This window comes from Pteronotus mesoamericanus, unplaced genomic scaffold (genome assembly GCF_021234165.1).
Source record: "Pteronotus mesoamericanus isolate MK-2021 breed Mesoamerican mustached bat unplaced genomic scaffold, CSHL_Meso_final contig_24, whole genome shotgun sequence".
NCBI lineage: Eukaryota > Metazoa > Chordata > Mammalia > Chiroptera > Mormoopidae > Pteronotus > Pteronotus mesoamericanus.
In genome coordinates, this window is record NW_026555100.1 from 6034439 (window position 1) to 6061400 (window position 26962).

Below are 26962 nucleotides of genomic sequence, written 5' to 3' on the forward strand. Positions count from 1 at the left end.
TGGCCACATCCAGCCTCAAGGCTTGGTACTTCTTGCTGTCTCCCCACACCTGGACTGCATGTTTGCGGCCAGGGCCAATCTTAGTGTTGGAGGCAGGGTGTCCCAGCTCATATTTGCACTTCCTGTAGTGGGGCTTTCTCTTGCCCTGCATCTTGCAGTGCTTGTGCCAGTTGTGCCAAGAGATGCCAGTGGCTTGGAACAAATGGAAAAACCTGACTGACCCCTTTAGAACTAGCTGTAACATTTCATGAAATTCTGCCAGTTTAAACGGACAAGACTGTGTCTAGATGTGTTTGAATTTATGATAGAATGTATCCCTTGACCAACCAGGGCAAGAGGATTCCACCTGACTGAAAGCAGACGCCAGGCAAAAGTACTTTAACGCAGGTCTCTTCGCACTACGAAAAGTACTTGCCTGTATCAGAAGACATTTTTGAAGGCCATTCAGTCAACAAATATTGAATGGATACCAAATGTGCATGGGATTGTTATAGGCACAGGATATCACAGAAAACAAAACATGAAAACTTCTGTCCTCATGTAATTATTCTAGAGGAGAAAACAAATAACCAGACAAGTAAATATGCAATGTGTCAGGTGGTTATAAATGCTAGGAAGAAAAATAAAGCAAGATAAGTGGAGGACAGGTTTTGCTATTTTATATAGGGTTGGTAGCTTCATTGATAAGGTGATAGTTGAGCAAAGACCATAGAGGAACTAAAAAAGAAAGCAACGTGAATATCTATGGGAAGAGATTTGTAGGCAGGAAAACCCCCCAACAAATACAAAGGCCCTAGAGCAGACGTGTGCCTGGCAGGTTTGAGGAAAGGCTAGCACAAAGTATGGTGGTCAGAGATGAGGTCAAAGAGTAGCCAGATCACATAGGGCCTTACAAGTCTTACAATTCTTTCAGAGGCCTTATAACGCTTCTCTTGTTGTTCTGAGAGGAACGGGATATTGCAGAAGAGTTTGAAGAGGAAGGTAAAATGATTTAACTTACATTTTATACAAAGCACTCTCAGTGTGACTGTATAAATTAGACTGTAGAAGGTAAGAGTTATTAAATCCAGTGTCATCGTTAAGATGTACTTACGTTACATGGGAAGAAAGAGCAACAGCTCTGATCAGTTGACCAGCCATTCCTTTTGGACCTGTCCATCAGCACCCCAGCTTTTTATGAGAGTGCATCTCAAACAGACTCTGGGGGTGAGGCAGAAGCATGCTTTTGACAATCCTTAAGGAAGAAAGAGAAAGTTTGAGGGAAACAAGATATCAAGTCAAAGAGTTCCAAAGAGACAGGGAAGCATGCTTAGGGAAAATTAGGGCTCTAATAATTTTTTTAAAAATCAAATAATTATTTTTGAGCAACTAAGCATTAAAGGCTATATAATAAAAATGGTGCTATGGTCTGAATGTTTGTGTCCCTCAAAATTCATATGTTGAAATCCTAATGCCCAAGGTGATACTATTAAGAGGTGCGTGCAGCCTTTGGGGGGTGATTTGGTCGTGTGAGCAGAGCCCTGGTGAATGAGATTAATGTCCTAATTAAAGAGGCCTGAGACAGCCCCCTTGGCCCTTTCACCATGTGAGGATGCAGGGAGAAGTCTGCTCTCTGCAGCCTGGGAGAGGGCCTTCCCCAGAACGCAACCATTCTGGCACGCTGACCTTGGACTTCCAGCCTCCAGAATTGTGAGACATAAATTTTTGTTGTATATAAGCCATCCAGCCTGTGATATTTTGTATTAGCAGCCCAAACAGAATAAGACAAATAGCTAAGATTAACTGAGCATTCACTGTGTTCTGGGAACTATGCAAAGTGTTGTGAATATTTATCATTAATCCTTACATCCTATGAGATACTTATTACTATTTGCACTTTATAGATGAGAACACTGAGGCTATACCCTTGACTACCATATTGTACTATAGATATGGGTTATATCTTTGACTGCACATGTGGGGCAGTGAAGCTGATGTACATATTGGAAAATATTGGAATGATGACAATAATCTCATGTTCATAGATTGAAAGACTTAATTTTGTTAAGAGGGCAATATTCCTCAATTTGATCTACACATTCAATGAATCCCTATCAAAATCCCAGCTAATTTTTTTGCACAAGTAACAAAAGAAAAAAATCAGACTTCATCAAAACTAAAAAACTTTTGTGCTACACACAATATCATCAAATACTTGAAAACACAACCCATAGAATAGGAAAAATTATTGCCAATTGTACATTTGATAAGGAACTGTGCTTAGAATATATAATGAACACTTAACTCAGTAATAAAAAGATAAGTAATTGAATTTTAAAATGAGCAAAGGATCTGCATAAACATTTCTCCAAAGAAGATAGAAAAATGACCAATAAATACTAAAAGACAGCGCATTGGCCATCAGGGAAATGCAAGTCAAAATCACAATGACAAACATCTTCATGCCCACTAGGATGGCCACATCAAAAAGGCAGATAATGACAAGGAGTGCTGAGGATGTGGAGAAAATAGAATCCTTATACAGTACTTGTGGTATTGTAAATGGGGTAGCTACTTTGGAAAACAGTCTGGCAGCTCCTGAAAAAAGTTAAACATAGAGTTACCAAATGACCTAGCAATTCCACTCCTGGATATGTATTCAAGACAATTGAAAACATATGTCCACATAAAAACTTGTTCACAAAGTTTCATAGCAAAATCATTCAAAATAGCCAAAAAGTAGAAAAATTCCAATGTTTTTCACTCGATTAATGGATGAATAAAATGTGGTATAGACAAACAATGGTACTTTATTCAGCATCTAAAGGAATAAAGTACTGATACATGCTACAATATGGATGAAGCATGAAAAGATAATGCCAACTGAAAGAGTCCATTCACAAAGGATCACATATTATACTTGTATACCTCAATGTTCAGAATTGGCAAATCTGTAGACACAGAAAGTAGATTAGAGGTTAGATTAGAGGTTGCCAAGGTGAGCGACTGCTAAGGGGAACGTATTTTTTTCTTTTTTTCTCTTTTTTTAAGTGACGAAAAGTTGTAAAATTGATCGTGGTGATGGTCACACAATTCTCTACTAAAAATATTGAATTGCATACTTTAAATAGGTAAGTGGTATGTTATGTGAATTATAGCTCAATAAAGCTGTTAAAATATTTAACCAAATCATTAATTGTGTTAATCATAGTGCATGGTTAGTAAATGCAACACACGTATAGATAACTATAATCCTCATAGTTTTTTTTAAGTCATGAGGTAAAAATCATCTTTTCTCAGACATGCTTAAGTTCAAAGCAATGGCAGGTATTAATCATGTAATAAATTAATACCATACACTTTGTTGAGGGTACAAATTCAACCTCAAGTCATTGAATCATAGTCTAGGCTGTGAAAGTAACAATGTTCCTAAAGATATGTGTTTATTAATGCATTGAACAGGTACTTACTGCAAGCCTATTATGTGGCAAGCATCATGCTAAAATGGCAGATACAGTGGTGTATAACATTGTTTCTACCATCAAAAATGAATTATGCATGCACATGTGTGTATGGTGTGAGAGTGTGGATGCACGTGCACATGAGCAGGCAAGCAGGTGAGACAACGGCCCCTTTACTCTATCTTTGACCAATTACAGGAGTCGATATTAGGATGTTGGGTATACTTGAGTAAACTTGGAGAGAAATTACAAGTTCACTCTGCAAGTAGACTTATAGTTGGATATTATCTCGCTTTATGTGGGACAAGAAGTAGATCGTAGCAGACAGGGGTGGAAAGGGGTTTACAGGAAGGTCCCTCAAATAATAAGCCACAGGCAAAGAGGCCTGCCTGTTTGCATAGCCAGTGGGTACCATAAACACTGGGAGGTCCTTAGGCTTCTCTTCAAGAGTGAAGTACAGTAGGTTTTCTTCTCCTCAGTCTTCTCAAACATAGTGTAATGTTTAACACAGCAGTGAGTAGAATCAAAACTAAAGTCCACACACACCTGCAAGAGAGATGAAACAGAGCAATTAGGGTGTACCAAGGTCAAAATTTATTTGAATACATGATTTTGTTAGAAAAATACAATCACTAGACTGAGTACGGTTTTGTTTCCTATTAACTGAACTCTTTGCTTTTCTTCTCCACATCCCCTCCTCCAGCTTTTTTAAAAAATATGATTACTTGTGGGACATTTCTTTGTAATCAGTAGTGATTCAGTCAGAAAGTTGGCAGAAGTTTTTAAAAAAAGACATAAAACTGTCAGTTTCATTACCAGTTAAAAGGTCTAACGAAAGGCTTTCAATAATCGGTTGTAACTATAGTTAACTTTTCACTTCTCTTGTGTGTTGCATAGTTCCATCTTTACCCCAATATCTGAGGAGTTCTGAGTGTTAGACAAAGCGTACACTGTGTGTGGTTATATTCGCAAAGCAAATGTAAATTTTTCTGTTACCTAATGTAGTGATTATTTCACTTTTCTAGGCCTCAGTTGGAGATATTCCTAAATCTCTAATATTTTATAATGTAAGGATTATAAAACACATGATCATTAAGTTTTCAATGTTGGATGAAAAGAATTTGGAGATTTTCCCCATGATTTACATGATCCATATTCTCTTTATCCCTACATTAAAGTGGAAGCTTAGGAGGTAGCTGTTATCTGTTATCTATGATCACAATAATGCTTTATAAACAACCACTAAATCACAGAGGTGTACAAATGTTTATTACTCACATACCTGGAGTGGTTGGCTAGGTGATTCTGCTGATCTTGATCAGGCTCATTTACACCATTGGATAATGTAGAATGGTCTTGACTAGGACAATAGGGGTGGGTTGGCTCTGCACCCTGTGTTTCTCATTGGCTAGCAAGCTAGCCTGAGCACATTCTTTTGATGATGATGGTAGAGGGCAAAAGCACAAGTGGAAATATGAGGGTCTCTGCTGGTGTCACAAAGCATACCTGACAGACAGGCCCAGAGTTAAAATGAGAAGGTATTACAAGGTTATGTGGCAAAAGGTGTAGTGAGGGAAGGAAACAGTCCCCACAAGAGAGTGCCCTCACTTCTGATACCAACAGTAAGTTCAAGAGGTTTCCAAAACCACTCTCAATAGAAGGACTCATGGAATTCACCGAAAACTATAATACTCATAGCGATGGCTTACAACAGGGAAAGGGTACAGATTAAAATCAGGCAAAGAGAGTCTAGGGAAGTATTAAATGTGGAGCTTCCATTGTTTTCTCCTCATAGTCAGGATGCATTACTTTCCCAGCATCAATGTGTGACAATACATATAGGATGTTGCCAACCAAGGAAACTCACCCAAGCATTGGTGTCCAGCGTTTGTGCTAAGGTTCTGTCACCCAAAGTCCCCACCTTAAATCACACTGTTGGTCCTTCTGGTGTGGCCACTCCCTCCTCTGAGATTATTGGGTATGGTCAACTCCCACCTAAATCACATTGTTAGACTATCCAGTGTGTCTGACTCAAGGCTCCCAAGCAAATAAAAACACTCCCATCAGGCACAAAATTACCTCCCAGAAACTGAGGGGAAAAGCCAAACCTCATTTTGGGCAAGGTAAATTATTATTATTGTTTTTAGTACACAGGAACGGATACAGGAACTAGGGAAGAATTGAGACTATTAGTGTAACCAGGCTAGCACAGTAACTCTATTAAAAGTATTCCTTCAATTGGTAAAGGATATGAAGCTGTGTTCTTTCACTTCAGGACTAACTTAAGAGCTAACATTAACCAAAGACTAATTATAGGTGCTGTAAGTAAGCATACTTCTCTTTAACCATGTATCCATTAAGATGAATTCTTTCCAAAGTCATTGAAACAGATGCAAAATTCATCAACTTTGGTTCTATGATTAAAACCAACAAATGAAAACCTCGTACAATTCTATACCACACAGCATCCAGTGATAATTACTTACATAAATATAGTAAGGACTTCAGACTTTTCCAAGAACTTTCAAAACAGCTATCTCAATTGATTCTCAAAATGACTTTTTTGGCTATTTGATAGATGAAGAAAATTTCAGCATAAAAATTAAAGCAATTCACTTAGGGTCACCCTGCTTTACTGTGAATGGCACACAGAAAGCACCTGGGCTCACTGATGCTGCCAGTGCCCCTTCCGGACCAGGAATTTTTCTTCTGAGCAAATACTGTAACTCAGTGACTGCATAAATTCTAGGTCCTAAACTCTTGAGTCTTGCTGCACCAAATAAAGTTGAGATCTCTGGCATTCTTGCCTGGTTTCTTTGAGCTCTTGACAAGTTCATTTGCGGGGGAGAATGCATGGACTGGCCAAACTCTAGCAGATCTTTCAGACAGCCAAGTCAAATGCTGTTTGTTTATAAACAGAAACATTCTTCTCCAATGTAATTTATTGTTTTTAGTAAAATATTTTAAAATGTTGTAAATATTTCCTATGCCTGACAGAATAGCTGTTGAATATTCCCCTGAAAGCTATAGCACTTGAAAATATTTAATATTTAGGACACAAGCTATTTATATTCAAAGAGTGATACATTCATTGCTAAGGAAAGATACCAGAAAATGGAACAGGAGTGAATGGAATCTGATACAGCTCTCATGGTATTCATAAATCGTTCACAACAAAAATTGATAAATAGCTATGCTTTAATCGTCAATATATTTCTGATACCTGATAGATTGCCTGGCATGTTGTAGGTGCTCAATAAATATTTGAGGTTTGAAAAAAACCTCTTTTAGAGACGGGGAAGGAGGAATAAAGAGAGGGAAAGAAACATTGATGCATGAGAGAAACATCAATCAGGAACGACTGTCTGTGCACGTATCCACACTAGAGACTGAGCCCACAACCCAGACATAATCCCTGATCAGGAAAATAGAACTGGCAACTTTTGCTTAGTGGGATTGAGCCACAATGGTCAGGGCTGGGTTGTTTTTTCTTAACAAATATTTGAATGGATGAATAAATAAACAACTAAAATTGGCTTCCTTAAGCCAACTGGCTTTTTATTCTACCCATGAGAGCAGGTAGAATGGCATATCAGTGGTAAGTCAGAAAAGGAGTGACTTTTCTCTCTCCCAGCCTGCCCCACTCTCCCTATGACTCCTATAAACTTGATTTGCCAACACCCTCAACAGCACATTCTAAATCTCTTTCAAATGTGGAGATGGTTTTTTGATCTCATGGTGTGGAGAACAAGGATCAGTAGTCAAACCCTCCTGTCTCAAGCTATAGGACAGACAAGACAACAGTTAGATTTCCTACATTCCTGGGCTGGAAACCCATGAGATTCTGAGATAAAAGCTGAACACTCAGGGCACTGGATTTAGAAAATATCTTCAAAAGACTTCTGGCTAAGATGGATGCATAGGTAGACACGCTTGCCTCCTCATACAACCGTAAGAAGTATCACAACTAATCTTAAAAAAAAAAAAATACAACCAGAATGGCCAGAAAATTGAACTGTATGGAAGTCCAAAGACTAAGAATTTAGAGAAGGAATATTCATCCAGATGGGTAGGAGGGGCGGAGCTAGGGAGTCAGGGCAGAGAGCACTCAATATTGTGGCAACAGTTGTGGTGGCTGGCAGAACAGGCAGTCCCATATTCACCTGTGGTGGATAAAAATTAGGAAGGACACCTGGGGAGCAAGCCATCCCAGCCCCAGGCCAGACTGCTCAGCCCAGGGTCCCAGCACTGGGGAAATAAAGCCTTATAACTTCTGGCTGTAAAAATCAGTGGGGGCTGGGGCAGCAAAAGAAACTGCCAGTCTCTCAGGAGAGTCCATTTAAAGGACCCGCACCACCCTAGAATATATGCAAACCCACCCATACTAGGATTTAGCACCAGGGCAGCAACTAGAAGGGTGCCAGTCATACAGGAAGAGAGGGCAGTGACTGGACATGGGGAGAGAGCCAGGCAAGTGGCATTATTCCCTCTCTGACCCTTCCCCCGCATAGAGTACCACAAAGCAGTACAGCAGGTTGCCCTGCCCTGGAGAATACCTAAGGCTCCACCTCTTACGACATAATAGGTACATCAAGACAGAGTTAAAGCATCTCTACCTAATACACAGAAACAAACACAGGGAGTCTGCCAAACTGAGGAGACAAAGAAATAGGGCCCAACTGAAAGAACTGATCAAAACTCCAGAAAAAGAACTAAGTGACATGGAGATGGCCAACCTATCAGATGCAGAGTTCAAAAAACTGATGATAAGGATGTTTAGAGACCTCACTGAATAGAGCAAACGCACAGAGGAAGAAATAAAAGTTACGCTGGGTGAAATGTAAACAATATATAAGGAACCAATAGTGAAGGGAAGGAAGCCAGGGTTCAGATCAATGATTTGGAACGTAAGGAAGAAATAAACAGTTGATCAATACATAATGAAGAAACAAGAGTTCAAAAAAGTGAGGAGAGAATAAAAAGACTCTGAGACTTCTCTGAAGGTGCCAACATCTGAATCGGAGTCGTGTCAGAAGAAGAAGAGAAAGAGCAAGAAATTGAAAACTTATTTGAAAAAATAATGAAAAAAATTTCCCTAATTTGGCAAAGGAAACAGACATACAAGTCCAGGAAGCACACAGAGTCCCAAATAAGTTGGACCAAAAGAGGGCAACACCGACACATCGTAATTAAAATGCCAAAGGTTAAAGGTAAAGAGAGAATCTTAAAAGCAGCAAGAGAAAAGTAGAGAGTTCCCTGCAAAGGAGTTCCCATAAGACTATTAGCTGATTTCTCAAAGGAAACTCTGCAGGCTAGAAGGACTGACAAGAAGTACTCAAACTGATGAAAAGCAAGGACCTACAACCTACATTACTCTACCCAGCAAAGCTATAATTTAGAATTGAAGAGCAGATAAAGTGCTTCCCAGACAAGGTAAAGCTAAAGGAGTTCATCATCACCAAGCCCTTATTATACGATATGTTAAAGGGACTTATTTAAGAAAAGGAAGATCAAAACTCTGGACAGCAAAATGACAACAAAAACTATCAACAACTGAATCTAGAAAAACAAAAACAAAAACAAACTAAGCAAATGATTAGAACAGGAGCAGAATCACAGAAATGGAGATCATGTGGAGGGTTATCAGTGGAGACAGAGACAGGGAAGGGGGGAATGTTGGAAAAGGTACAGGGATTAAGAAGAGTAATTGTAGGTACAAAATAGACAGGGGGATCTTAAGAATAGTATAAGAAATGGAGAAGTCAAAGAACTTATGTGCATGACCCATGGAAAAGGAGGGGGGGATTGCTGGAGGGAAGGGGGTACTCAGTGGAAGGGGATAAAGGGGAATAAATTGAGGCAACTGTAACATCATAATCAATAAAATATACTTAAAAAAAGAAAATACCATCACAAGTCCAGAGTAAATGAAAACTGATTTCTCAGAACTAGTACTGTACCTTCGTGTTTCTACTTATCCCATCCAGTTTTTTAAAAAAATTAATCATACTTTTTCAGACTTCTACTATATGTAAAGGAAATAACATCACTACAACACTGCTGCTATTCCAATATTTTTTTGAGCCCCTCATCACTCTTCACTCTCCATCCTTACCCTGACCACCCATCTCCTTTACCCTGCACCTAAGAGCAGGGATCAAGGCACAGGGTGATGAGCAGTGGTGCAGTTTCACCTAGCCGTCTGTTCCTTGAATTTGGCTTTGGGGAAGGCTGCTAGGATGCTTGGAAACATGACATCAGGGGGTTGGGATGTGGATCCCATCAGTGGAACTCCACCAGTGTGGTAGGCCTCCAGGTGGATTTTCGATGCCTTCACATTATCATCTGATCAGAGAACCAAGAGATCCCCTGTGATGTCATCTTTCATGGGCTCCATTTGGTGGTGTTGAATTCCTTGTGGTAGGAACAGCCACTCAAGGGATGAATTGACCTTCCTGTGATTTCCAGGTCAGCAGAGTCTGAGATGCAGAATTCAATCACCGAATCAAGTTTCTCTTTCCTCATCTCCATGAGGTTGTCCAGTATTTCTGCCTCCTTATAGTCCAAGGGAAGCTGTCTAGAAGAAAACAACTTTTGCATGAAAGGGTGGCCAGATTCTTTTCAATGAGCTCCACTGCCATTTCATCACTCACCAGTTTCCCAGCATCCATAGTGGTCTTCAGCTTTATTTCCACCTCTAAGCCAGAAGCCACCATGGCCCTTAGCACATCCCCAGTAGCCAGGGGGCAGAAACAGAATTTTTTGGCCAATTTAGGTGCCTGGGTACTCTTGCCTGCCCCAGGAGGCTCAGCAGCACAGCCCGGATGTCTTTAGGACTCTCTGGGAGCAGTTCAGCCAAGGGTGTGTTTGGAACCATAGCTGCTGAAGCCTCTCACTTGCAAGTATTTCTAAAATCTCATTTTCTTTCTCTTCTTCTGGGATTCCAACTACACATATGTAAGACTGTTTGATATTACCCCACAGTTTTTGGATGTTCTGTTCTTTTTGTTTTTCACTTTTTTTCTCTTTGCCTATTGGTTCAGATGACTTTATCTTCCTTTCTCAGCTGTGTTGAGTATACCAATGAGTCCTTCAAAAGGATTATTCATCTCTGAATATCATGGGGTTATCATTTTCATCTCTCTATTGAAATTCTCTATTTGTTCATGCATGTTGTTCACTTCAGTTCCACTAGTTAATCTGATGTCCTTATCTGATAGTTTCAACATCTGGCTCATCTCTGCATCCATTCCTGTTGACTACTTTATCTCTTGACAATGGATATTTTGTTTGTTTTGTGTGTCTCTTGGTTTTCTAATAAATGCTGGATTGTATGCAGAACAGTACTATTTTCTGGTAAGTAATGTCCACACCTGGCAATGAACATACTTCTGTCAGGTTGTTATGTGGGGTGTTTGATTAATCTAGTTAGATGAGTTGGGCTGGGGCTTTGTCATTGCTATAGTTACCTTCATTAAATCACAGACTTTAAATTTCTTTAGCAGGAAGGTGCTGTTTCCTGGTGCTCAGTGTGAGGACTAGGTTGACAGAGCTTAAAATCACTTCTGCTCCTTTGTTGTTACCTTAGCTACTAATAATACTTTATTCAAGAAACATTCACCAATTGATGAACATGTTCAACTTTTTCAGATGCAAGAAGATATTTATTGGAGGTTTAGAGCAGTTCTGCTCTAGAGTTTGATTGTTCAGAGGGGAGTCGTATCATGCTTTTTCTACTCTCCAAGTTACCTCTCCTCTTCACTGTAACCAAGCAAGGATGATCAGGTTAAATAGTCATATTTAGATTTGATATGAAATGTCCTTTACGGGCAACCAAATGTTATTAATAGGGATAGGTTAGAAGTTTCTTTCAGCTTCACAACTCATTATTCATAACATCATGTAAATTTGTAGGATTGTTGTCACATTTGGGAAAATCTCAAATAAGGCTATTTAATACATATTTAAAAGAGTTCATGGCACATCAGTTTTCTTTAAGATGATGACACACTAACTACTTTGTTGTGGCTATCCTCATTAAATCCTGACAAAATTTTTTTCTTTTTATTGGCTAATCATTGGTAAGTACTGAATCTTTACTTAAAATTTTATACATCCAATAATTGGAAGATTTTTCCATAGATTAGCTTTAGGCTCACTACCATTGCAACTTAACTTTTCATTCATTATTCGTATATTTTTGATGCTAGAACATAGGATACATTCAAATAGCTATAAAATGTCTGGCCCTTCAGTTTTGTTTTACAGTGCTGGGTGGATGGGCAAAATGAGTGGTAGGAGTATTCTTGGATGCCACTCCTACATTGGGACAGCTGGCAATGTCTTAACTCTGCATGGAAGTGACTATGAATTACAAAAATATATCCTGTTAAACTCATACCAAATGTATTCTAATTCAACTTCCCCTCAGCAAATTTTTTAAATGCCAGCTAGTCACTCCGATACCACTAGACAATTCTGACAGAGGGGAAAATTAGTGAGGAAAGACTTAGCAGTCTAAAAATTGCAGTTAAAAATGTTAACTTTTTTTCACAGGGGAGTGCCGTGTGGGGCGCTCCTGGATCTGAGGGTTACTGTCTGGAGCCAGCTGAGGAGGGAGCAGGGCTCTGAATCCTGCAGAGCCTGTCCCAGGGTTGTCATGGTGGGGGGAATAAATACAAGTCATTGCAAACACTTCTCTGTCTGCCAGGAGAGGGGACATGGCTCTTCCCTCTAGTGGAGAAGATCCCAGCACCCCCCCCCCCCCCCCCGCAGTCCCCCCTCAAGGCTTTTATTGAGACCCATGCAGAGCTCATCAATCAATGTCAAAGGCTATGTTTACAGAACACAGAGATCATAGATAACAATTGAAGGAACACAAAAGATCTGCCTTAGGTCAGGGTCTATGAATAATGTAAATCTCCTTCCCAGTATAAGCTGGTTATCATAGGTTTCGAGGGAAGAACAAAGCATGCTTCAAGGAATTTACTTCTAGTCCTGATTTCTCCTGGGGAACCAACTGATCCAGTTTAGGGCTGTACCTGCCTTTAGTATTGCTTCAAGCCTGAGTCAGGCGGGCAAGGCAGAGCCGCCAGGAGATAAGGAGACTTCTTTCAGATAGAATAAGAACTCTGGCCATATCAAAGCCAGGGGTGTGAGGGTCTTTTGCTTTTCTCCGTGTCCCCCAAGTTCTTGTCTGCTGCCTGTGTCTGTCTTAGGTGTTCCCTCCTCATGAGGAGTCTTACCCGTCTTTGACTAACCGACCATCACAGGGCAAAGCAGGGTCTGCCCCCCTGCCAGGGGGACAGGTTTCCCAAGGCCTCCTTGATTATTTTCAGCCTTGGGGCCTTCTTGTCTGTCGGCAAGGCTATAGTCTCTGAAAGCAAACACGGCATTTCCCAACAACTTTTACAAATTTTACAAAAGCAGACACCATGTGAACATATTGTTAGGGCCTCTTCCAGGGCCTTGGGAAGAGCTACTGCAAATGAAGTTCCCTAAAGTTGACTTAGCTTCACAGTAAATCTGCTTCAAGGTTTGGAGCTATTTTATTTGCAGGGTAAATTGACAATTGTCAGTCAGTTCTATATAGGGCTGGTGGATAAGTTGGTTACAACTCCATTTGAGGCAAAGACTTTCAAGCAGATCTTTGTCTCTTGTGTCAAGGGGCTGGCTCACTGCTATTTTTTTAGACTAATAATTCTCATACTCTTTGGTCTCATGATCATTTCATACTCCTAAAACGTATTGAGGATTCCCAAAAGCTTTTATATGAATTATATCTATCAACACTTACTGTATTAGGAATCAAAACAAACATGAAAAATATTTATCAATTCATTTTAAAAAATACTAAATCTGATGCATGTTCACATAAATAACATTTTAAATGAAAAATAACCATATTTTCCAAAGCAAAAAGAGTTTAATGAGAAAAGTGGCATTATTTTATATTTCTGCAAATCTCCTTAATGTCTGGCCTAATTCTCATATCTGCTTCTATATTCAATCTGTTGTACAGAACATATTTACTCTGGAAAACTCCATTGTACTTTAATTACAGTGCAAACGGCAAAAAAGTCTTAGTATGAAATAATTTTGACCCTGGGCCATCCGACCATGCTTTGAGAAGAGCTGATTTAGACATCACTATATGGTAACCTCCCCTTATCCACAAGGGATATGTTCTAAAATCTCCAGTGGATATCTGAAACTGCAGATAGTGCCAAATCATATACATAATCAATACTATGTTTTTTTCCAATGCATACATACTTATGATAAAGTTCAATTTATAAGTTAGGCACAGTAAGATATTAATAACAACATAAAAAAATAAAACAAGTACACAATATATTGTAATCAAAGTTATGTTAACATGACCCCTCACTTCAGGGAGTCCCTTAATGAGGGTCACTACTTTCTGGTGCAACACTTTGCCATCAATTGGAACACGAAGTTTTCTTTTCACGTATTTCACCCACAAATTTAATGCCTTTTTCATCTTAACTAAGCAGTTGTCACACACTGTGGCCATAATTTTTGCAGTTTGAGGTGCAATAGCAAAACTAGCATGAATTTCTTTTTTCACAATTTAGCAGATGGAAGATTCATTCTTAGCAACCTCAAAATATGATTTTTTCTTTCCTTATTAAGTCAAGAATTTTAACCTTTTCATTTACAGCTTCTGTTTAACATATCTGGATTGCCAGCCTCATTATTCTTGTGCTTTGGGGCCATTAAGTAAAAAAAGGTCTTGAACACCAGCACTGTGATACTGGAACAGTGGATCTGATAACCCAGAGGGCTACTAAGTGACTAATAGGAGGGGACGGTAACCCTCTTGGATAAGCTGGACAAAAGGATGACTCATGATGCGGTCTGAATGGAGCCGGATGGCTCAAGATTTCATTACAGTACTCAGAGGTGTGCAATGAAAACTTATGAATATTTATTGAATTGTTTATTCATGGAATTTTTCATACAATATTTTCACCCTACGATTGACCGCAAGTAACTGAAACCACTGCAAATGCAGAAAGCGAAATCCTAGATAAGGGGGGATTATTCTAGTTATTTTCTGGTTGCCTAGGGTTCCCAAACTAAACTTTCTCTATTTCTGTATCTGTATAATGAACCCCACCTCCTAGATAAAAGTCAAATGTTAACTATTAATCACTATGCTTTTTAGCATCCATGGAAAATTTCAGAAACAATTTTTGACGAACGGTAAATCTTACAGAAGTCATTTTTCCCTTTCACTGACAAGGTAACGATTATCGCCTTCAATGTATGCTTCCATATAGTATGGCTTTCTTCTTTTAGGGATAAAATGACCAAGGAAAATATTAGATTAAGACCAAAAACAACATTGGTCTTATGCTACAACAACACAATATAATAGTTACCAAGTTCGTTCTGTGTGCTATGGTTGTGCTGAGAGCCTTAGACACATTACCACTTAATTCTCACGGTAATCCTACCAGGTATCTACCCTTATTACTATTTTACCCGTGAGGAAACTGAGATACAGAAAGGTTAATGCTCAACGTTATATGGGACTTGGCCAGAAATAAAACCCAGAAAAAGTCTCTGGAGCGCAGAGTCCATTATCTACCTGATAAAGTATAAAGTGGGAGCTGATACGAGATTTGCACCACAGCAGAGGTGTCAAGAGAGAGGTTAGTCCGCAAAAGCCTCAGGGCCATTCTTGGTGCCATACCGAGAATGTACTGTACTATTTTCCACCGGAAGCTTCCTTTCTGCTTTATTTTCTACGCTACTATGCTCCCTTTCCCATATTTAAGATATTTCCTTGTTGGTGGCTTCAACGTTTAGTCCTGAGGCTGATCCTAATATTAAGGCGCTAAATAACGTGGTGAAAAGGCACTGGGCAAATCCGAGGTAACCACGGTGACGCTGGCGTGCCGAGCACTTTGCGCAGGCGCGTTGCACCCCAGACCCGCCTGCCGGCCCCACCTCTCGGCCTCAGACTCCACCAGCTGGTGGAGAGCGCGGCTGTGGGCTACGGGTGTGGGCTGGGTGTCGGGGCGGGAGGGAGGCCGGAGCGGGCGCCTGCGCAGTCAGCGGGACGCTGGTGTGCTAGAGCTCACGTAGAGAAGTCTGCAGTCGCCTCCTATCCAGCGTTGCCGTGGCGGCCTAGAGGTTATAAAAAGGCTTACTGGCTCCCTCTGCCGCCCAGTCGCGCCGCCAGCGGGTTGAAGGAAGGGAGTAAGTAACCCGCCCGTGTGCTGGCAACAGGGGACTGAAGAAGGCGCTCCCGTCCTACTTCCCAGGTGAGACGCTCCCCCGATCTTCGAGATTGAGGCCGAGGCCCTAAGGCAGCTGTGGTCCTTCTCGGACCGCCCTGGTGGTCCGGTCCCTGTCCCCTCTGGTGGGATGGCATGAGGGGCGAGGGTTCGCCAGTTTTCCACCGCAGCCTCAGGGTCTTTTCTGGAGACTCGGCCCCTCGGCCTGCGCCGCGCGACCCCTGTGTGGCCCAAGGCCCCTCTCTGCCCTGGTGTGTACTCCCTATCTCACCTCCTCCCTGGTGGGCGCCGCCAGCCGTTCTGGCTGCGGCAGCCTCCGTCCCCGCCCCGGGGTCCAGAACTTTCGTGAATATTCCTTCCCGGGGAGGAATCACCCTGTTGATTTTTCCGAGCTCCTCTCATACCTGGTGCTCCCTGCAAAACTGATGGGAACGGGCGTGCGGGCGTGGGGTTTTGGCCTCCCTGGCAGCAGATGGTTAGCATGTGGCCATGGACAGCGGATTTTAAAGCTCAGAGCTGAAGCCCTCCAGGCATTTTTTCCATTATCGAAAGCCACGGGGTCAGGCAAGAGAAGTACGGGGCTAACTCATCTGTTGCGCACAGCGGTGCTGGTTAAGCTGCTAGACTACGCGTAGCCCGGGGCGGCGAGTTGCAGACTGGTTGGTTGAGGAAGTCGGCTGTCAGATCACCCAGTCTTCTGTTTCCTTCCCTCTTTTTACACAGGAAAATTTTAAAGACAAATGAGCTTCTCCCCTGTCCCTCTTTCTCAGCAGTTTGCTGCCTTTAAAGTCCACATTAGTAAAACGAATTACATGGTTGTGTGAGAACTTTGAGTTTGGAGTACATGAATGGCCCCAGGTGTATGTCTTAAGTGGGAGTAGTGGTACCATAAATGACACTATTTTCCTAAATAACCGAATATATTAAATACAGTTCAGTTTTTAGACAGTAAACATCTTATGCGTACCGGACAGAGTGGAGAAGGCTCTTGGAATTTTTGGACTGTTTGCTTTAGAAAGAGATGAATAAGAAGCTAGAGCTCCTTTTAGGAATTGATTGAAAAGGCGGAGGAGGCTTTCCAATTTCAACTTAACTGTTTCTGGTTTCTCCGAGAGCTGTGGCTCTTACTTTGCCTTGGAATGCACGCTAAAGGGATGAAATAGCCACTACGTGAGTGGGGGAGGGGAAAAGACGTGGCAGCAGTGTTCTTTCATCAACTCTTTTGCTCATTTTTTTTTAAAGGTTCTGGAAAGAAACATATTTCCCCTTTTAGGTTTAGACGTAGCTTATGAATGAGGCTAGTCTTTTCCTAAAATAATCAAATGAAATATTCATTCCGCATAGCAGGAACACTGGAATTTAATTTATAAAACATTTCAAAGGGATTTTTCTGATCAAGATTTTATGGAGAAAGTGGATACCTTAAGCAGAAAATATTCAAGAAGCCGAAAATGAACAGCCTTGAATATGTTTGGCCTTGATTTGAAATTTAAATAGACGTTTCATGATTTTTCTTTAACTTTGGTTTTTAGCCTATGACTGTAAATTTCTTTTTGTGAGTGTAATTTTAGAATCTTAAATATGAACTTCAAATTTAACTATTTTTTGTTCTGTGGGAAGCATAGGTTTTATCACTTACCTTTAAAAGTTATGTCATTTCTGGTTTCGAAACATTCATTATGCCTTAAGTCCCACCAGCATTTCAGATAGCTGATGGCAATATTTCTTATAAATTTAACATAGACTAAGTAGGAAAAGGACTACTTTGCTTTTTTTTTTTTTTTTTTTTTTTAGGTGGCTAATGCTGTTTCCTTTGACCTCTTAAAACAAGTTTTATTTTCAAGTATGGAAAGCCAGGTCTTTGGTGAGGAGATAATTACATTGACCTTTTAGGGTCTTGGTAACTGAGGTAGTAAAATAGATGACAAATTGTATACAACTTTTAATTATTGCAGAAAAATTTAGACAGTGCAAAAGACTATTGAAAAAAGAAAGTTTGTATCAGCTAGCTAGTTCAGGTTGTAGCAGGTGAATCTTGGCTTTTTGGTAAGGAGATGTTAACCTTTTCTGAAACTGCAGAGTGGGTTGTATACTGACAAGCAGTATCTTTCATAAGGCAATTTTAATCCAGGGATGCAGTCATAAAACTTGTGAACCTTCATTTCTGTGGATGGAAAGCCTTATTTTCCTTAGCAATTAATATTAACTGGGATATAATAACAGCTCTCAGATTTGAAAAGTGTACCCTGTGAAATACATAGCAGTTCTCAGCCTGAGTTCCTGAAATCCATCGAGAATCTAATGGTGTGGAAACTGGGTCAAAAAATGCAAGTACATATACACATCTGAATGGAATTTTATATTCCATTTACAGATACCCTTCTCCCTCCTCTCAAGAATATGTAGATACTTAGAAGAAGTAAAAAAATAAAAGATGTGAAGTTAATCTTTAAGGATATCTAGGTGTATTGAGGCAGTATTTCTTGAATATTTCTGAAAATTGAGCTGTGCTTGTCAGTCTGACTGGATTGAGTATATAGATGACCCTAATAAACTTTTGCTAAAAGTTTATTTAACAAAAGTTAATACATTGGTAGGAGAATTGTTGAATTGCTAAATTGTCTAGGCAATCATATATCATATTTTTCCCCCTTAACTCCTCCCGGGTGGGGGGGTGTGTGTGTGTCTGACTATATAAGAGATAGGCCAAATGAAGTATATATGTATATTTGTGAAACAAGTTACAGGTGTGCATTTCTACACAGTGAAAAATTGCATTTCCACACAAGGATATGTTTATTGATTTGAGAGAGAGAGAGAGAGAGAAAGGGGGAGAGAGGAAGGGAGAGAGAGAAGCACCGATCTGAGAGAAACATCGAACTGTTGTCTCTCTCATGTGCTCCATCTTGGGACTGAAGCCAAAACCTAGGTACATGCTCTAACCAGGAATGGAACCAGTGCCCCCTACATGATGCTCCAACCAACTGAGCCACACTGGCTGGGTGGTTTACATATTTTTAATTTAAATAATGTTATATCAAATTGATATACTCAGCTTCTCTCTCTTGTTGGGCATTTGAGCTGCTTCTCCATTATAAGTAGTGTACACCTGTATAGCTTCAGTAAACTTGAGTCACTTTTATTTCTAGCTGCATTTTTTTAAGGAAAAGAAACACATATCAATAATTTTTTTCTTTCCCCTGCAAGGATTTTCTAGGGGAATTTGTCTGGGCCCTAAATAGATGTTTAAATCTACTTGATTACAACTAAAGCACCTTATAATTTATAAAGTGTTGTTTTATATATTATATAATTTGAACCTCAAAATAATTTTGTGGAGTAGTTTTATATCATCCCCATTTTACAAATGAAGAGCTAATACTTTGGGACTCAAAGAAGTCAAGTAATTTGCCCTAGATCCAGTAAGTGGCAGAACTATGACTTAGACCCAGGTTTCCTTCTTTTCTGATTCACGCTTTGTTACTCCATCCTTGATAACTGGTCAGACTGACTTTGAAGTAACGGAAGGGAAAAAAAAAACCAAAAACTAATAGCACATTGACAATGTATTAGAAATTTTTCAACATTAGGAGTTGAAATAAGGTCGGGTTCCTGGTTAATAGTAATGAACTTAGTCATTCCACTCAATTAAATTTTAAAAGCATTTATAATGTGCCTAGTACACATTGTAGGAGAATCAAAAGACTGATGAGAAATGTTTCATAGGAGAAATAAGATATAAATGTTACATGGTATGTAAGCATGTTACTAACATTTTAGTTGATATTAAATCTGAATAAGTGCTGAATGGAAACACATATCAAGGTTCACATCCTTTTAAATTATGAATTATTTTCCTATATTCTGGTATATGAAGTTTTATTATGTATATATTTTCATCCATGTTATGTGTTACTCCTTTTTATTGTTGAGTAGTATTACATTGTATGGATATATTACAATATTTTTGGGGGGGGGGTAAATTTACCAGTTGATAAACATTTGGGCTCTTTCCAGCTTCTAGCTGTTGTAAATAAAGCTGCTGTGAGCATTCATGTACAAATCTTTGGAGGGATATATACCTTCTTTTATCTTGAATAAATATCTAGAAGTAGAACAACTACATCATATGTGATAAGGAAATATTTTTTCCTTATCTGTGGCTTGTCTTCATTTTTTTAACAGTGTGTTTCAAAGAGCAAGAACTATTTTTATTCATGGACAATATGTCTGTGTAGAAAATTTGAAAGGTGGTTCCAAAAAGCTCTATATCTAATAGGTGAATTCGGCTGGCTTGAAAGGGAATTAGTATACAACAGTCAGTTCTATTTCTTTATACTAGCAAGAACAATTGGAAGTTAAAATTTAAAAATACCATCTTAACAGCACCAAAACTCATGAAATACTTAAGTATTAACTTTTACAAAATATTTCCAAGATTTGTATACTGAAAGTTAAAAACCCTGATGAATGAAACCAAAAAAGACCTACATAAGTGGAGAGATATTTCATATTCATGGATTGGAAGACTCATTCTTGTTAAGATTTCTACTCTTCCCAAACTGACCTGTAGATTCAATACAATTCCAGTCCAAATCCCAGCAGGATTTCTTACAGAAACTGATGAGCTAAATTCAAAATAGATGTGGGGGAAAAAAGGAACTAGGAAAGGCAACACAATTTTGAAAAGAAGAACAAAGTTGGAAAACTCACACTACCTGATTTCAACTTATATAGCTGCAGCACACAAGTCAGTGTGGTATTGGAGAAAAAATAAACATACAGATCAATGGAACAAAATAGAGACTCCAGACACAAAAAAATGATCAGTTTGTTTTTGGCATATGTATGATGGCAGTTCAGTAGAAAAGGATAGTATGGAATAGTTGGATATTGATATGCAAAAAAAAAATAATCTGTTATGCTAGGGTACTTACCATCCCTTACTAGACACTGAACAACCCCTGCCTAGGGATTTAGTAAATGTTCAGACAGTGACACAAAGGTACTAATGGATATGAAATATGAAATAAAGTTTACTTGGACAATAAACTGTAGAAGGGTTCTTCAAGGACAAGGGCTTAGGTTTAGTTCAGAATGAAGCAAGAGTTAAGAAGGGTGGTTAGTTTTAGTTTTTATCGTGGCTTGAAAAAGGGACCTGTGTGATAGTTCCCATGTCTGGGATATACACGATTTTAACTTTCCACCAACACTGAGGGAGAGAATGACTGGATTATCTTTTTTTTTAATATTTAAATATGACATAGTAGATTGATATATGATTCATGTGTTTCACATTTTGATTTTTTAAGACCATCTCAACAGAGTAATTTTCAGGTGGATTTTCTTCTTGCTTTACCCAGGTTGCCTGAGGGAGTAGGGGGTGCTGGATGGAGGGAGCAAATGAAGAAAAATTGGAACAACTGTAATAGCATAATCAATGAAATATAATTAAAAAATAGAATCTTTCCCTTTATTATAGCCTCAATGCAAAAAAATACCTCACAGTTCATGCAAAAACTAGTTCAAAATGGCTCATAGACCTCGTGGTAAGACCTAAAGCAATGTAATATCTTGAAGAAAATAGAAGACAAAATCCTTTTCACCTTGGGTCAGGCAAAGCTTTCTTAAATGTGACACCTAAAGCATGATCTGTTAAGTCAATACATTGATAAATTCGACTTCATCAAAATTAAGAACTTCTGCTATTGGAAATAATGTTAGAAGAGTGGAACAACAAGCCACAGTGTGGGAGTAGATACTCCTCTATCACATATCACAGAATATGTAAAGAACATACAAAATTTAATAAGTGAACAACCTAGTTCAAAATTTGGCAAAAGATTTAAGTAGAAAACCCCCCAAACAAGGTGTATGAACAGCAAATAAATATACGCAAAGATAAACATCATTAGTGATTATGGAATTGCAGATTAAAACCACAACAAGATACCACTGTATATCTAGTGAGAAAATTAATTAATAAATTAAGAAAAATGAAGGAAAAATGACACTACCAAATGCTAAAGAGAATATGGAGCACTTAGTGCTTTCTCCCATTGCTGATGGCAATGCAAATGATATGGCAACTTTAGAAAAACATTTAGCAGTTCTTTATAACGTAAACATACACTTAACAATACAACCCAGCATTCCTACTCCTAGGTACCATATTTTAGCCATGTATGATGTGCTCCTGTGTGTAGTATGCACCCATGTTTTTGTGCGCATCATGCACAGGATTATTATACCCATTGTATGTACAGTATTTTGCCGTGTATAATGCACTCCCATGTATAATGTGCACCCATGTTTTTAGCCTGAACTTTCAGGAAAAAGAACCTTTCATTTTAATTTTTTAATTCAATTATTTATTTATATTTAGAAACAAAATCAGTTATCGTATTCCAGGGTATATTTTGCATGTGGATATTGTTACTGCTTTCTAGAGTTACATTTTAATGCATAAGCATAAATAAAAATTAAAAACATTTATATAGATATGGAATTGGTACTAATGTATAATGCGCATCCTTATTTTTCCCTGAAAAATTTGGGCAAAAAAAGTACATTATACACAGCAAAATACAGTATTTACCCAATGAAATGAGAATTTATATTGATTTTTTTTGAAAAACAGCTATATTGAGATATAATTCACATTCTGTACAACTGATCTTTTAAAGTGTGCAATTCAATGGCTTTTAATATATAGAGTCATGCAACCACCACCACAAGAAATGTTAGAACATTTTATCACTCCAAAAAGAGCACCCAGATTTATTAGCAATCAGTCCTGTCCCCCTCCCCTAAGCAGACACTAGTCTACATTTTATCTCTATATGTTTTTTCACGTAGCATGACGTTTTTGAGGTTCATTTCTTTTTACCACTGAATAATATTTTATTGTATGGATATACCATATTTTGTTTATCCATTCATTTTGAGTTGTTTCCAACTTTTTAGCTATTATGAATAATGCTGCTGTGACCACTCATGTACAAATAAATATTTGTATTGACATGAGTTATCATTTCTTTTGGATATTTATCTAGGAGTGGTATTGTTGGGTCATGGTACTCTATGCTTTTTTTGAGGAACTGAAAAGTTTTTCCAAAGTAGTTATACCATTTTACATTCCTATTAGCAATATATGAGTGTTCCAGTTTCTCCACATCCTTGTCAACAATTCTTTTTCTACTGCAGCTATCCTAGGGACTATGAAGTATTTATATGGTATTGATTTACATTTCCATAATGACTGATGATATTGAGTATTTTTTCATGTGTTTATTGGCCATTTGGAGAAATGTCTCTTCAAATCTTTTTCCCACTTAAAAATAGTTATTTTATTATTTTTATTGTTGAGTTCTAAGAGTCGTGTATATATTCCAGGTCCTAAACCTTTATTAGAAGTACGATTTGTACATTTTTCCCCCCATTCTCTGAATTGTCTTTTCACTTTCTTAAAGGACAAAAGTTTTACATTTTGATAAAGTCCAGTTTATCCAGATTTTTCTTTGGCTTCTTATATTTTAGGTGTCATATCTAAGAAACTTGCCTGGGTATTATTTCTGATTGCCTAATCAAGATTATGATGGTTTATACCTATTTTTTTTTCCTAAGAGGTTTATAGTTTAAACTTCAAAATTGTCTTTGATCCATTTTGAGTTAAACATTTCAGGATCAATTTAAGTTAAGTTTATTCAATTTAAATTAACATATTTGTTGCTATTGTAAATGAGATAATTTTTTATTGTTTCCTGTGATTGATTATTGTTTGTATAAAAATTCTTTTCTAAAGGGAATCCCATTTTTTCCACATTATTTTTTAAGTAATACAACTTGCTTTAAAAAATTCAGTCTTTAATGATGTTTTATTGAAAACTCTGATTTTCGAATAGTTTGCCTTCACCTCATAGTCCTTACTGAAGCTTAAAAAAATCTAGAATGCATATTGTACAGAATTTTACTTTTCACTTGTGTCCTTAGGGTGGTGAAGACATCAAAGTTCTCTTATCAGTAGTTCCAATGTAAATCAAAATAGATGAAATTTGTTTTGGAGCAGAAAGCATTCATGGTGGTATTATGCCAGCTAGTAGAGTTGTGGAGTTGATCATTTGGATTTTGCTAACTCTGTTCATGATTCAAATTTGCCTCTTCACTTTAGTGCTACTTTGTTTTTGCTATTTAGCCCATTTATTTGTTTATTTATAGAGATATTCTATTAATATGTTTATTAAAGGCAGAAGTTGAAGGAAGGGAATTGATTGTGAATCCACTTCTCAGACATTTTTAATATTTTTGGACTTCTTTTAATTACTGTATAAAGTTTTTATGTATGTTTCTAAATACGTTCTCTAAACTTACATTACGCTTAAAAACTTCCCACATGTATATTTAGTACTCTCTAAATTAGAAAACAATCTTAATTTTAAGAGTTTAAGTCTCTAAAGGATTGCTGCTTTTTAAATACCCCAACCAGTGTTTTGATATTCATGTTATGAAATACACAGTTTATTTTTTTTAAGATTTTATTTATTTATTTTTAGAGGGTGAGAGAGAAACATCTATGTGTGAGAGAAATATCAGTTAGTTACCTCTCCTGTACCCCCAACAGGGGACCTGGCCCCCGACCTGGGCTTGTACCCTGACCAGGAATTGAACTGCCCACCTTTTGGTTTGCAGGCCAGTGCTCAATCCACTGAGCCACACCAGCCAGAGCTAAAGACAGTTTCATTAATACACCAGTTTTTATAACCAAGAGAAGATACTGCAAATTCTTTCTTAAAATGAGAAGTATATATGTTAATATTTAGAAATACCAGCATTTATAAGCAACAAGGAAAGCATGTACAATTTAGTGTTCTTTTCCTTCTTCCCTTCCACTGCCTCTGTCCACTCCCTTCTCTTTCCATTCAAATTCCTGAACTATAAAGAGTCTGCATCGGTCTGCTATTAAACTGGACTACTTATTTCTTCTTACTGTCTTCACCCAGGTTTGAGGTTGTATGGGCTTCCCACCATTCCCCAACTCTTTTGTTTCCCCACACGCCCTGAGACACCCTTGGTAACAAATCCAGCTATTTTTGAGTTCTTGCCCCATATCCAAAAGTAATATTACTTAAGTGTCTTCTATGTGCCAGGTATATCCTCCTAGGCACTTTGATCTAAATTACTGCTGGGTTGTTTGTTTTTTTTTTTCCCATTACTTACTGGTGGTCAAATTTGACCCCATATTTTGATACCTTACTTTTTCACTTACTATGTTTCCTGTTAGAGGGACCACCAGATAAAGATGTGTATTCTTGATGAATTTTACTAATTTGGGGACTCTTGATAACATGGTAATTTCTGTGTGTTCTCTGTCCTGGGAACAATAATCCTGACTTTTTCCTCCCTACATCAGGACATGCATGCATTTCTAACTAAAGTGTTTGAAATAGCTGAGAGTTATATTATACAATATAAAAGTCAGTGAAGAATGGCACCATTTTAATAATAAGTAATAAGATTTATTTCTTTCTCAAACCTTCCTAATCAGCCTACATTTATTTATAAAATGTTTCCGGTTTAGGGAACTTGCATTTCTTAGTTGAAACAAAAATTTGAAACATTGAGTTTAACTTCAGTTGTGAATCCAAATTCCAATTTAAATTTTTACAGTCTTTTCAAAGTAGATTAAAATCACATTTATTCTTAAACTCTGTATCTGTGAAGTGGCATTTATTTGCTCTCTAATAATTAAGCAAAAAAAAAAAAATTTAAAATAGCATTGAAAATAACTGCTTTCTGGTGATAGAGGAGAGAGGAATAAATACAGGAGAATTCTTTATTATTTATTTTGCCTATAGCTGTATTAACTACAGTATTGATGAAAGAAACTGTATTAATTAGGACTCTGTGTTAAAAAGAAACCCAGCTCATACTAGTGCATAGTGGAATTTATTTAAATATTTTGGGGGTAGGGAGTTGTTTTAATAACCGAAGTCAAGGGTGTAACTAGACTTCAAGAATAACTGGAACATCAAAATGTTTTCTTTAGTCTCACATCTGTCTGCCTCTCTGCATAACTGCTTCATTTTTAATCTTTTCAGATAATGCTTCATTCACATTTTCACCTATGTGCCAAACCTGGCTTGTAATTTCTCCTGAGCTTTATTTACATACATCATGCATTCAGAGTGCCACTTCTTTCTCAGTTTTATTTTCAAAATTTCCAGTAAAGAACTTTGACTAGTCATTTTGTAGGGAGAAGTATCATGCCTTATAAAATGCCTGTTGAAACTATGGGGATGAATTAAAGGTAGAATGGGTCAGTAAGAAAGGTAGAAGGGGGGCAGTTTCCAGGAGGGAGTAGGGGTGCTAAAGGTGCCATATGGGCAAAAACAAGTATTTTTAAAATTACCTTCAGTTTTTTTCTGACAGGGAATGTTTTGAACTTCGGAAGAACCTCCAAAATGCAGCCTGTGTAGCACTTTCAGTTAAGGACAATATCTTGATTTAGAGTGTCTTTCCAGTTAAATTTTGAAATGCTGTTCAGCTGGAATTATGCCCATAACTGGGTTCACTGCTGTAGTGCAGAAAGCTGTGGGAAAGAGGCCAGCATGATTTCTGAGTTTTTGATGGAAAAGTTGGTTATGCCATTAAGCGTTTGTCCATCACATTGTAAGTACTAAAGATGTAGCTCACTGTCTACGGGAGCAGAAATATTACTGGAATTCATGAAATTAAGTTAAAGTAAATGAATGTTTTCAGAGGGATTAAGGAAGAGCAGAAATATGACTGATTCTATTAGTAATCACTCTTAGTTTTCTTGGAAAATCCACCCTACTTATATGGAAGAAACATGCCAAATCTTGATGTATACCACATTGTAATGGCCTGAATTAGAAGCCTGAATTTTGCATTGACCATAAAAACTGTCAAAAGATTAAAGTCTTAACACAGATGTCAGAAGACCAACAGTTGAGTATGGGGGTCTATGAGGAAAAATAAACATGAAGTTGGAGCCCTCTAGAAGTAGGTTTGGAACAGTTGTGGGAGGTATGTGGCAAAACTGTTAAAAGGAGCCCTGTGGAAAATTTTTAGTGTCAGAGAAAGTTTAGATTAGAATATCAAACATTCTTTTGTCTGCCCTATTAATTTTTGAGTGATTTGTTTGGGAAAGACAGGCTTCTAGAAATGTAATTTTTTTCTTGGAAGAAAAATTAGACAGACTTAAAGGCTAATAGAATTATTTGCCAGATGCTC

General features: G+C 38.1%; 1 protein-coding gene and 1 pseudogene across 5 annotated transcripts in view; one reads left to right on the forward strand and one right to left on the reverse strand.

Moving 5' to 3' along the window:
- Positions 1-9630: 9630 nt before the first annotated feature.
- On the reverse strand, positions 9631-10317 carry LOC129069724 (adenylate kinase 2, mitochondrial-like; annotated as a pseudogene).
- A 5189-nt stretch (positions 10318-15506) lies between these two features.
- The window catches only part of P4HA1 (prolyl 4-hydroxylase subunit alpha 1), a 77060-nt gene continuing 65604 nt past the window's right edge, over positions 15507-26962 (forward strand). For 3 of the 5 annotated variants that reach the window (XM_054572621.1, XM_054572619.1, XM_054572623.1), the window contains exon 1: positions 15508-15736. The gene's annotated coding sequence lies outside the window, so the exon portion shown is untranslated. Of the gene's footprint in view, positions 15737-17545; positions 17574-26962 lie in introns of those variants that run through there. The other 2 variants (XM_054572620.1, XM_054572622.1) reach the window with 2 other exon arrangements.